The sequence below is a fragment of the Carassius gibelio genome, chromosome B8, assembly GCF_023724105.1.
Source record: "Carassius gibelio isolate Cgi1373 ecotype wild population from Czech Republic chromosome B8, carGib1.2-hapl.c, whole genome shotgun sequence".
Taxonomy (NCBI): domain Eukaryota; kingdom Metazoa; phylum Chordata; class Actinopteri; order Cypriniformes; family Cyprinidae; genus Carassius; species Carassius gibelio.
The window spans coordinates 26,727,040-26,736,217 of NC_068403.1; the positions used below are offsets into that span (position 1 = coordinate 26,727,040).

The 9,178-nt window shown below is 39.8% G+C and overlaps 1 long non-coding RNA gene across 1 annotated transcript; it reads right to left on the reverse strand.

Annotated features, from left to right (window-relative positions):
- Positions 1-7,273: 7,273 nt before the first annotated feature.
- On the reverse strand, positions 7,274-8,604 carry LOC127962991 (uncharacterized). The gene is made up of 2 exons (XR_008154715.1): positions 8,493-8,604; positions 7,274-7,453 (listed from the first exon to the last, which is right to left on the reverse strand). It is a non-coding gene; the product is annotated as an uncharacterized LOC127962991 (long non-coding RNA).
- Positions 8,605-9,178: the final 574 nt, after the last annotated feature.

Consider the following 9,178-nt stretch of genomic DNA (forward strand, 5'->3'; position numbering starts at 1 on the left):
GGAGAATAAAGGGGGATGTATGGTTTACATCATTGCAAGAAACAAGATGTCCAGGACCTCCAGCAGAAAAATAGGCCCACAACATCAAAAATACAGCAGTATATTTCATTGTACACATGGTGTACTTTTTATCTCTGTGTTCACCAAACCCATATTGAGTGTTTCCTGCTAAAAAACATTTTTTTTTTTTTTTTGGTTTCATCTCAGCATAGAAGCCAGTCCCATTTGAAGTTCCAGTCATGTCTGATTACTGAATATGCTTTAGTTTGTTTTTGGATGAACTAGGAGAATTTTAAGGTTTTCTGACCCTGAAACTCAACCCTCTCCTTCTCACCATGCTTTAGGAAGATATAGACACACATCCTCTTCCAGGCAGTTTCATAACATTTTGGAAATTCTTAATTATTGAATATATATATATATATATATATATATATATATATATATATATATATATATATATATATATATATATATATATATATATATATATATATGAATACTTGAATCTGATTGGCTGATGAATGTTTTGAGGTGTGCAATTAATTATTATTTATTTATTTATTTATTATTCTTATTATAATAATTCAACAGCCTGTCAATCAATTATTCCTTATATATATATATATATATATATATATATATATATATATATATATATATATATATATATATATATATATATATATATATATATATATATATATATATATATATATATATATACACACACACACACACACTATCCAGCCTCTTTATTAGGTACAACTGTTCAATTGCTTGGAAACACAATCACATGGCAGCAACTCAATGCATTTAGCATCTAGATGTGGTGAAGACGACTTGCTGAAGTTCAAACCGAGCATCAGAATGAGGAAGAAAGGGGATTTAAGAGACTTTGAACGTGGAATGGTTGTTGGTGCCAGATGGTTTGGTCTGAGTATTTCAAGCACAACCATCTCTAGGGTTTACAGAGAATGATCTGAAAAAGAGAAAATATCCAGTGAGCATCAGTTGTGTGGATGAAAATGCCTTGTTGATGTCAGAGGTCAGTGGAGAATGGGCAGACTGGTTAGAGATGATAGAAAGGCAACAGTAACTCAAATAACCACTCCTAACAGCCAAGATATGCAGAATACCATCTCTGAACACACAACATGTTGAACCCTGAAGCAGATGGGCTACGGAAAGCAGAAGACCACACCGGGTGCTGCTCCTGTCAGAAAAGAACAGGAAACAGAGGCTACAATTCACAAAAGTTGTAGAATATTAGAAGATTGGAAACATTTTGCTTGGTCTGTTGAGTCTTGATTTGTGCTGCAACATTCATATGGTAGGGTCAGAATTTGGCATAAAGAACATGAAATGATGGATCCATCCTGCCTTGTCTAAACAGTTCAGGCTGGTGGTGGTGTAATGGTGTGGGGGATATTTTATTGGCACACCTTGGGCCCCTTAATACCAGTTGAGCATTGTTTAAATGCCACAGCCTACCTGAGTATTGTTGCTGACCATGTCCACCCCTGTGTACCTACAGTGTACCCAACTATATATAGATAGATAGATAGATAGATAGATAGATAGATAGATAGATAGATAGATAGATAGATAGATAGATAGATAGATAGATAGATAGATAGATAGATACAAAGAATGGCTTTGCTTATAGCAATTTTCACTTTACTCAAATGACCTCCACAGTCACCAGATCTCAATCCAATAGAGCAGCTTTGGGATGTGGAGGAACGGGAGTTTTGCATCATGGATGTGCAGATGACAAATCCAACTTGTTGAATTTATGCCACAAAGAATTAAGGCAGTTCTGAAGGGAAAAGTAGGTCCAACCCGGTTCTAGCAAGGTGTACCTAATAAATTATATACACTCACCTAAAGGATTATTAGGAAGACCATACTAATACTGTGTCCGGGATCTATCTATCTATCTATCTATCTATCTATCTATCTATCTATCTATATAGATAGAGAGAGAGACACAAAGAAAACAAAGAAAAATATTATTTATGACAATTTTGTGTTACAGTATTCTAAGTCATTTCAAACCTCATTTAACATGAATATAAATCAACATTTAGTTTAATCTTCTAATGTTGTTGAACAGAATTTTTACTAATGCTTTTTAGAAAAATAAATAAATTAAATAGTTGAAATAATTAGCATAAAATGCCAAGTATTTTTTTTTTTTTTTTTTTTTATACACTTTTTTAACAGTGTAACAGCCTCAATGCAAACGAAGCACAGGACACAAGCTGACTTACCCTGAGAGTTGAGCTCTTTGTGAATTCTCCCGGATTCTCCTTAACTCCTTCCTCACCTCAGTGCGTTGACACCAAATGGCAAACACAGCCTGCATTCTACCCCTCTCCTGCAGGAGGCGCACTCTCTCCAGACATCTCCTCATGTCCTGCGTCCTGTCTGAGACATCTCTCCACTTACAGCACAGATTTCAACAGCAGCCATCACTTCCAGTCTCTCACCTCAGCAGATTCCCCTCACATCTGCTGTGAATGAGCCTCAGGCGCAGAGCTGTCAGTGTCAGGGGCCATTCCTGTCTGAAACAGGCTTTTTTCACTTGACCTCCACCTACCTGCTAACATTCCCCTGGAAAGCATCCACTGGGCTTGGGCACCCAATCGTGTTAGCTTTTTCTTCTGAATGTAGCAGTGTCAGGAGTGCAGGGTGACATGAATCAAATAATGTGGTATACTGCATCCTATTGGTAATCTCCAGTTAGCATTTACACATTTACCTAAAAACTAGATTTTTGAACCACATTTCTGTAACCGCTTTCAAAATCTTAGGCTTTTCTGGAGGGTTGCTTTATCCTTGTAAATGCAGTTACTAAGGTATTCTGGACAGTTTCTAGGGCTCTAATATGTGATTGTGTTCTGGGTGTTTGCCCTCAGAGCCCAAGTCAAATCAGCCCCACCTCTAACAATGATATCGGGGTCTGCACATTTAAACTTACCACGGCTGTATTCACAAAAACAATATAAGATTAAGTAGATCATAGAAACCATTTACGCTCAGAAATAATAATAATAATAATAATAGTAATCATCCCTTTACGGGTGCATCATCTTTCCTTATGGGGGGACTTGGGTTATCTTACGTAATCTTCGGGAAATACACTGCATTTTAATGCTGATGTTTTGAAATACTTTACATAACTATACTAAGATTAGAAGACTATTATTATTATTATTATTATTTTATTTTTTTTTTTGCGTATGGTTTTATTTTTAAGGAACGGTCGCATTGGCAAAAGTAATGCACTCTGGTAATTTCATTTGACTATTTTTCTAAATTAGAATTTATTTATGTATTTATTTTTGTTGGAATTTTCAACCTATGCTCATTGGGAAAAGGGTAAGGCTTGCTCTACTATTTTTTTTTTTTTTTTTTTTTGCAAATCTCCAAAAACATACCTATAATTAACTATAAGGAAATTGCAAAGAGGGTTTTTCCATGTTCATTTATCATATGTCTGTTAGAAACTTGTTTCAACAGTCTAGTTTCTATTTGTTCAAATACTTAAGGAAATTCTTATTTGGGCTGGTACATTTTGGATTTATATATTATGCGATTTTGGACGTCAACATACTTGAGCTTCTGTTGCAGTCATGGCTTTACACTTCACATAAGGTGAATGTTGTTGATGAGACACAAAGAATTGCAGATCAATGCACACTTGTTGATTTCTGCTTCCCGCCAGTCCTGGCTGAGGTCTGCATGCTCCTCTAAGAAAAACTCTTTGTGTTGTTTGCATATAGTCAGTGTAAATCTCTGGAGGCCTGTTAAAAGCCCATTTGTTGCCATTAGGCCTCATGTCTCTTCATTTCCCCCTGATTGAATCGATGAATTGCTGTGTAAAGAAATGTTAGGGATGTTACTACAGCCCAATATTGTATAACAGCACCGAAACGGCTCTTTTTTTGGTTGTCTTTTGATGTCTCTAGGAAAGTAGCTGTTGTTTCTTTCGCCTTCAGAAACAACAGGTACAGCGAGATGCATTGGGCATCTGAAGCTCAACAAAACAGACTGCATGTTCACTTGTGTTGAAGTGTAGCATCGAGCACTGCGAGTTTGCAGACTTCCACGAGGACTCGGGAAGCTCATGAAAGGTAGAGGACGAAAGCCTTTCATCTTGCCTTTGAAATGCGAGTGATTCCTTATGGGCTTTCTAAGCAATGTCTGCAGAATTATAGCAGGTCGGCTGGCTGTGTCTCTTTGAAATTGAGGATAATGAGGAATCCTCAGTAAAATGCCTCTCTAGGGTTTTCCATTGCACACACTTGCGCTCGGCTGCTGTATTACAAGATCTGAGGGCTGTAGCATCACTTGGTCTCGTATCTCTCTTGGCATTTTTTGAGCCACTTGCAGTGTTTGAGACAGAATAAATGCTCTTGTTCCACATGTTGTGGTGAGGAAGATCAAAAGTTTAGTCTGTTTCTCTCTTGAAGAGTGTTTGGTGAATGAAGGGCTCAGATGCTGGGAAATCTGCTCAGCGGGGTGCTCTTGTATGAGGTTCTACCGTCTTTTGGAGCATATGGAGGCTCATCTGTGTTTTCCTCAGGTTCCAGCATGTTGCTTGTTAGTGATTTCTCAATATGAACCTCTTAGGCAAGGAATGCATGCAGATGCCCAATTATCCAAAGCAAACGATTCAGTTAAAGATGTAATCATTTAAATGTCAAGTTATAAAACATTTGTATTCTGACGTATATGTGGCAATTAATATGATCGCTACTTTTTAACTGTGATCAGACTTAACATTTTGGTAAGACTTTATTTTAAAGACTAATTCTCACTATCAAGTAGCAGTTTAATAGAGTGCATATTACTAGCATATTTGCTACTTATTAGTATTATAAAGCACATATTAATGCCTTATTCTGCATGAGCATATTGTAGATACTTAATGCATAATGAATACTGTATGTGTTTCCTATTCTAAAGATTTTTATGCTTCAAATATGATGAAACAAACAATATAGACATTCAAGGAGTCTAGAGACATTATTATAGAGATATGTGAAGCAATACAAACACCAATTTAGGTAAAAAAATATATATATATGTATAATTTATTTGAATAATGTTACTTTAACCATTAACTAATCGGCATAATCAACAAATCAACATAATCAACTGCGCTCCTCCAAACACAAGATACAGCATGAGGAACGAGACGACGACTGCATGGCCTGATGACTGGAAGAAAAAAACTGAGAATGCTGAATAACAGAAATTATGAAACCTCCCTCACAATGATGTCACAAGTATTGCCAAAAAATACAATATTTGAATCCATTCTGGTTTCATATTTTCTTTTATTTATTTTTTTCTTAACATATTTAAACCATTTATCTATTAATAATTATAAAATTTTTACTTTAATGAATAACTCAGAATTGTGTCAAAGTGATGCAACAATCAAGTAATAGTTTTTTGGGGATGGGTTTACCATTTACTACCTTGAATTAACCTACCATGTTTTATCTGTCTGTGTGTGTGTGTGTGTTTATATATATATATATATATATATATATATATATATATATATATATATATATATATATATATAAATAAAGAATTTAGAGGCGTCACACCAAAGGAAAACAAAACATAAAACTTTTGTAGTGGTTCCAAAAAAGTAAAATATATGAAACTAAAATTGGCCATGTGCAGTTTCCATGGGCTTCACAGGGGGGTTCAGAGACAAAATGTTTCCTCTGCTTTCAGAAATACTGTATATGGAGGAAAATAGTGATTGCCATTTACTAAAACAAACATTTGTACCCCACAGGTATTTCTGTACATTCTTTTGCTTTGGTTTTTAACTGATTAATTGAACCATGCTTGAGACAGTCACACACCAAAGGACAATTTTGAGATTTGAGAAAAAAAAAAGAAACATTCAAATAACAATGCTGCTTTTATAACAAAAGGTCCATGTAGGACAAGTAAATGTTTAATGATTTAAAACATTTCAAATAATGACAATATATATATATATATATATATATATATATATATATATATATATATATATATATATATATATATATATATATATATATATATATATATATATATATATATATATATGAACTAATACAGCTGAAAAATAAACAAAGTTCAACCCACAAAAGAACTGAGAGAAATCGCAGTGAAAGAAACAAGCCTTAGGGCACTAGAGGTATATTTTTCTATTAAAGTAGTGTGTTTATAAAAGACTTTGTCAAATGTAGGCCAGGACTGTATAGAGCAGTACCTGGGGAGCAGGTTTCTGTGCTGCTTCCACTGCTGTCGAGCTCTCTGTCTCTGCCGGAGGTTGTTAAACTGCAGTGTGAGAGTGATGCCCAGCTGCAGCAGGGACAGAGCCCGCAGCAGACGGTAACTGTTACTGATCCACGGGTCATCGCCAGAAACATTACCAGTCTCAGCTAAAGAAATCACATTCACACGCTCACACAGATCGTTTCAGTAATGTCATGTTCACTATTGTTCAAAGGTTTGAGTGAGTATTTTTTTTCCCCAAAGAAAAATGTATACATTTATTCAGCAAGGATGCATTAAATGGTTCAAAAGTGACAGTAAAGACTTTTATAATATAAAAAAATATATTTTTTTTTAAATATATTTTAGTACCATGTAAATACCATGTGAATATGGTTATTATTTACATTTACATTAATCATTTAGCAGACGTTTTTAATCCAAAGCAACTTACAAATGAGGACAGTTGAAGCAATCAAAAACAACAAAAAGATCAATGATATATAAGTGCTATAACAAGTCTCAGTTAGCTGAACACAGTACATGTAGCAAAGGCTTTTAAATAATATAATAAATAAAAAGAAAACAGATAGAATAGAAAAAAGAATAGAGCAAGCCAGTGTTAGAGGTCTTATATATATATATATATATATATATATATATATATATTGTGACGAGTCAGCTGCCTCCTCCCTGATTGTCACCGGCACCCCGTCCTAAATCGCCGCCCTTCACCAGGCTCCCGACTGGAGTGGGTGTGTGAGAGGAGGGGCGCTGGACGAGTCAGGGCTGGCGGCGTGTGATGGGGCACACCTGATGTGAATGGAGCCTCATCCCCGCCGCTGTTTAAAAGCCCAACGCGCCTCTCCTCGGGAGACCGGTCTCTTCCCCGTGCATGCACACTGGTGTCCTCGTGGGTCCAGGAAGGGTGCGTTGAGGGACTCCCGCGCCACAAGAGACGTGAGCAGCCGGACCCGCGATCCGGAGGAGAACCGCACCCGTTTACACGGCCGACGGGCCAGGATGCCGGGCCGTCCATCCCCTACCAGCGCCGCGGCCGACGAGAGAGATGCGGCCGCTAGAGGAAGCCGCCGCCCCTCGCGCCCCGGACCAAGGAGGGGAGCGCGTGCGGCCGCCGGACTCCGCCCCTTACCTGGACCCTTCCTCCATGAACACTGCCCGACCCACACGAACCCCGCAGCACAACGAGGACACCAGATTCCCTGTTATTTTGGACACTTTCCCCTTTTGGCCACTTTTATTCCCTGTGTTTTATGATTTCTGTTAATAAAAGCCTCTCCGAGGCCTGACGCCACGCCCACTGTGTCTGTCGTGTGCTCCTCCCGTGACACTGGTGGAGAATGCGGGCAGGCGGAGCCTAGACAGCGCAGTGGGGAAACGTCTGGTGACGTCACTCCCTCTCGCTTGCAAACGTTCGTGAGAACCCAGACTGGGACGGAGGAAAACTGGGGACAGCCTCCCAGCCACACAAGGGGTAAGTGACTTTTCCATTGTCATTTTACCCTGTGGTTGGTTGAGGCTGTCACTAAAACCCGGTTTCTCTGTCCCTGTTCTGGTGCGCTGCGAGAGGGAGGACCGCCCGGAGAGGAAGCCCCGCCCACTCCGACCGTTTGGAGCCTGGTTGAGGATGGTAGCACTCCCGTGTGGGTGGCGCCCTGGGGACGGGGATGTCGCTTGGGAGGGGGAATGTGACGAGTCAGCTGCCTCCTCCCTGATTGTCACCGGCACCCCGTCCTAAATCGCCGCCCTTCACCAGGCTCCCGACTGGAGTGGGTGTGTGAGAGGAGGGGCGCTGGACGAGTCAGGGCTGGCGGCGTGTGATGGGGCACACCTGAAGGAAGTGGAGCCTCATTACCGCCGCTGTTTAAAAGCCCAACGCGCCTCTCCTCAGGAGACCGGTCTCTTCCCCGTGCATGCACACTGGTGTCCTCGTGGGTCCAGGAAGGGTGCGTTGAGGGACTCCCGCGCCACAAGAGACGTGAGCAGCCGGACCCGCGATCCGGAGGAGAACCGCACCCGTTTACACGGCCGACGGGCCAGGATGCCGGGCCGTCCATCCCCTACCAGCGCCGCGGCTGACGAGAGAGATGCGGCCGCTAGAGGAAGCCGCCGCCCCTCGCGCCCCGGACCAAGGAGGGGAGCGCGTGCGGCCGCCGGACTCCGCCCCTTACCTGGACCCTTCCTCCACGAACACTGCCTGACCCACACGAACCCCGCAGCACGACGAGGACACCAGATTCCCTGTTATTTTGGACACTTTCCCCCTTTGGCCACTTTTATCCCTTTTGTTTTATGATTTCTGTTAATAAAAGCCTCTCCGAGGCCTGACGCCACGCCCACTGTGTCTGTCTTGTGCTCCTCCCGTGACTATATATATATATATATATATATATATATATATATATATATATATATATATATATCTGAGGGAAAAGTAAAAATAAATAAATAAGTTTATTAACCAGTATGTTTTCTGCTCAAACCGGTTACACAGAGGACCGCAGGAACAGAAACGTTCAAATACCAATTCTGCTCGCAGTGAACCAATCTTTTTTTTTTTTTTTTCTTAAGCTCTGCATTATGCAATTGACCAATATCAGTATCGGTAAAAGTTGTTTGTTTAAATCGCTATCGGCAAAAACAGAACATTTCAGGACTGTCTGATGTGGAATTACTAAATAAGAGCCTCCCAAATCCCATAAAAAAAGCTGCTGCATCTCTACTTTCAAAAATATTTAAAGAAGTTATAGATTGCACAGGCCACTTTCACCTCAGATTGAGAGTACACCTTGCCACAATGTCAGCTGCATCGTTTTTAGGATAGTCTGATGTGGAATTACAAAATAAGAGCCTTCTA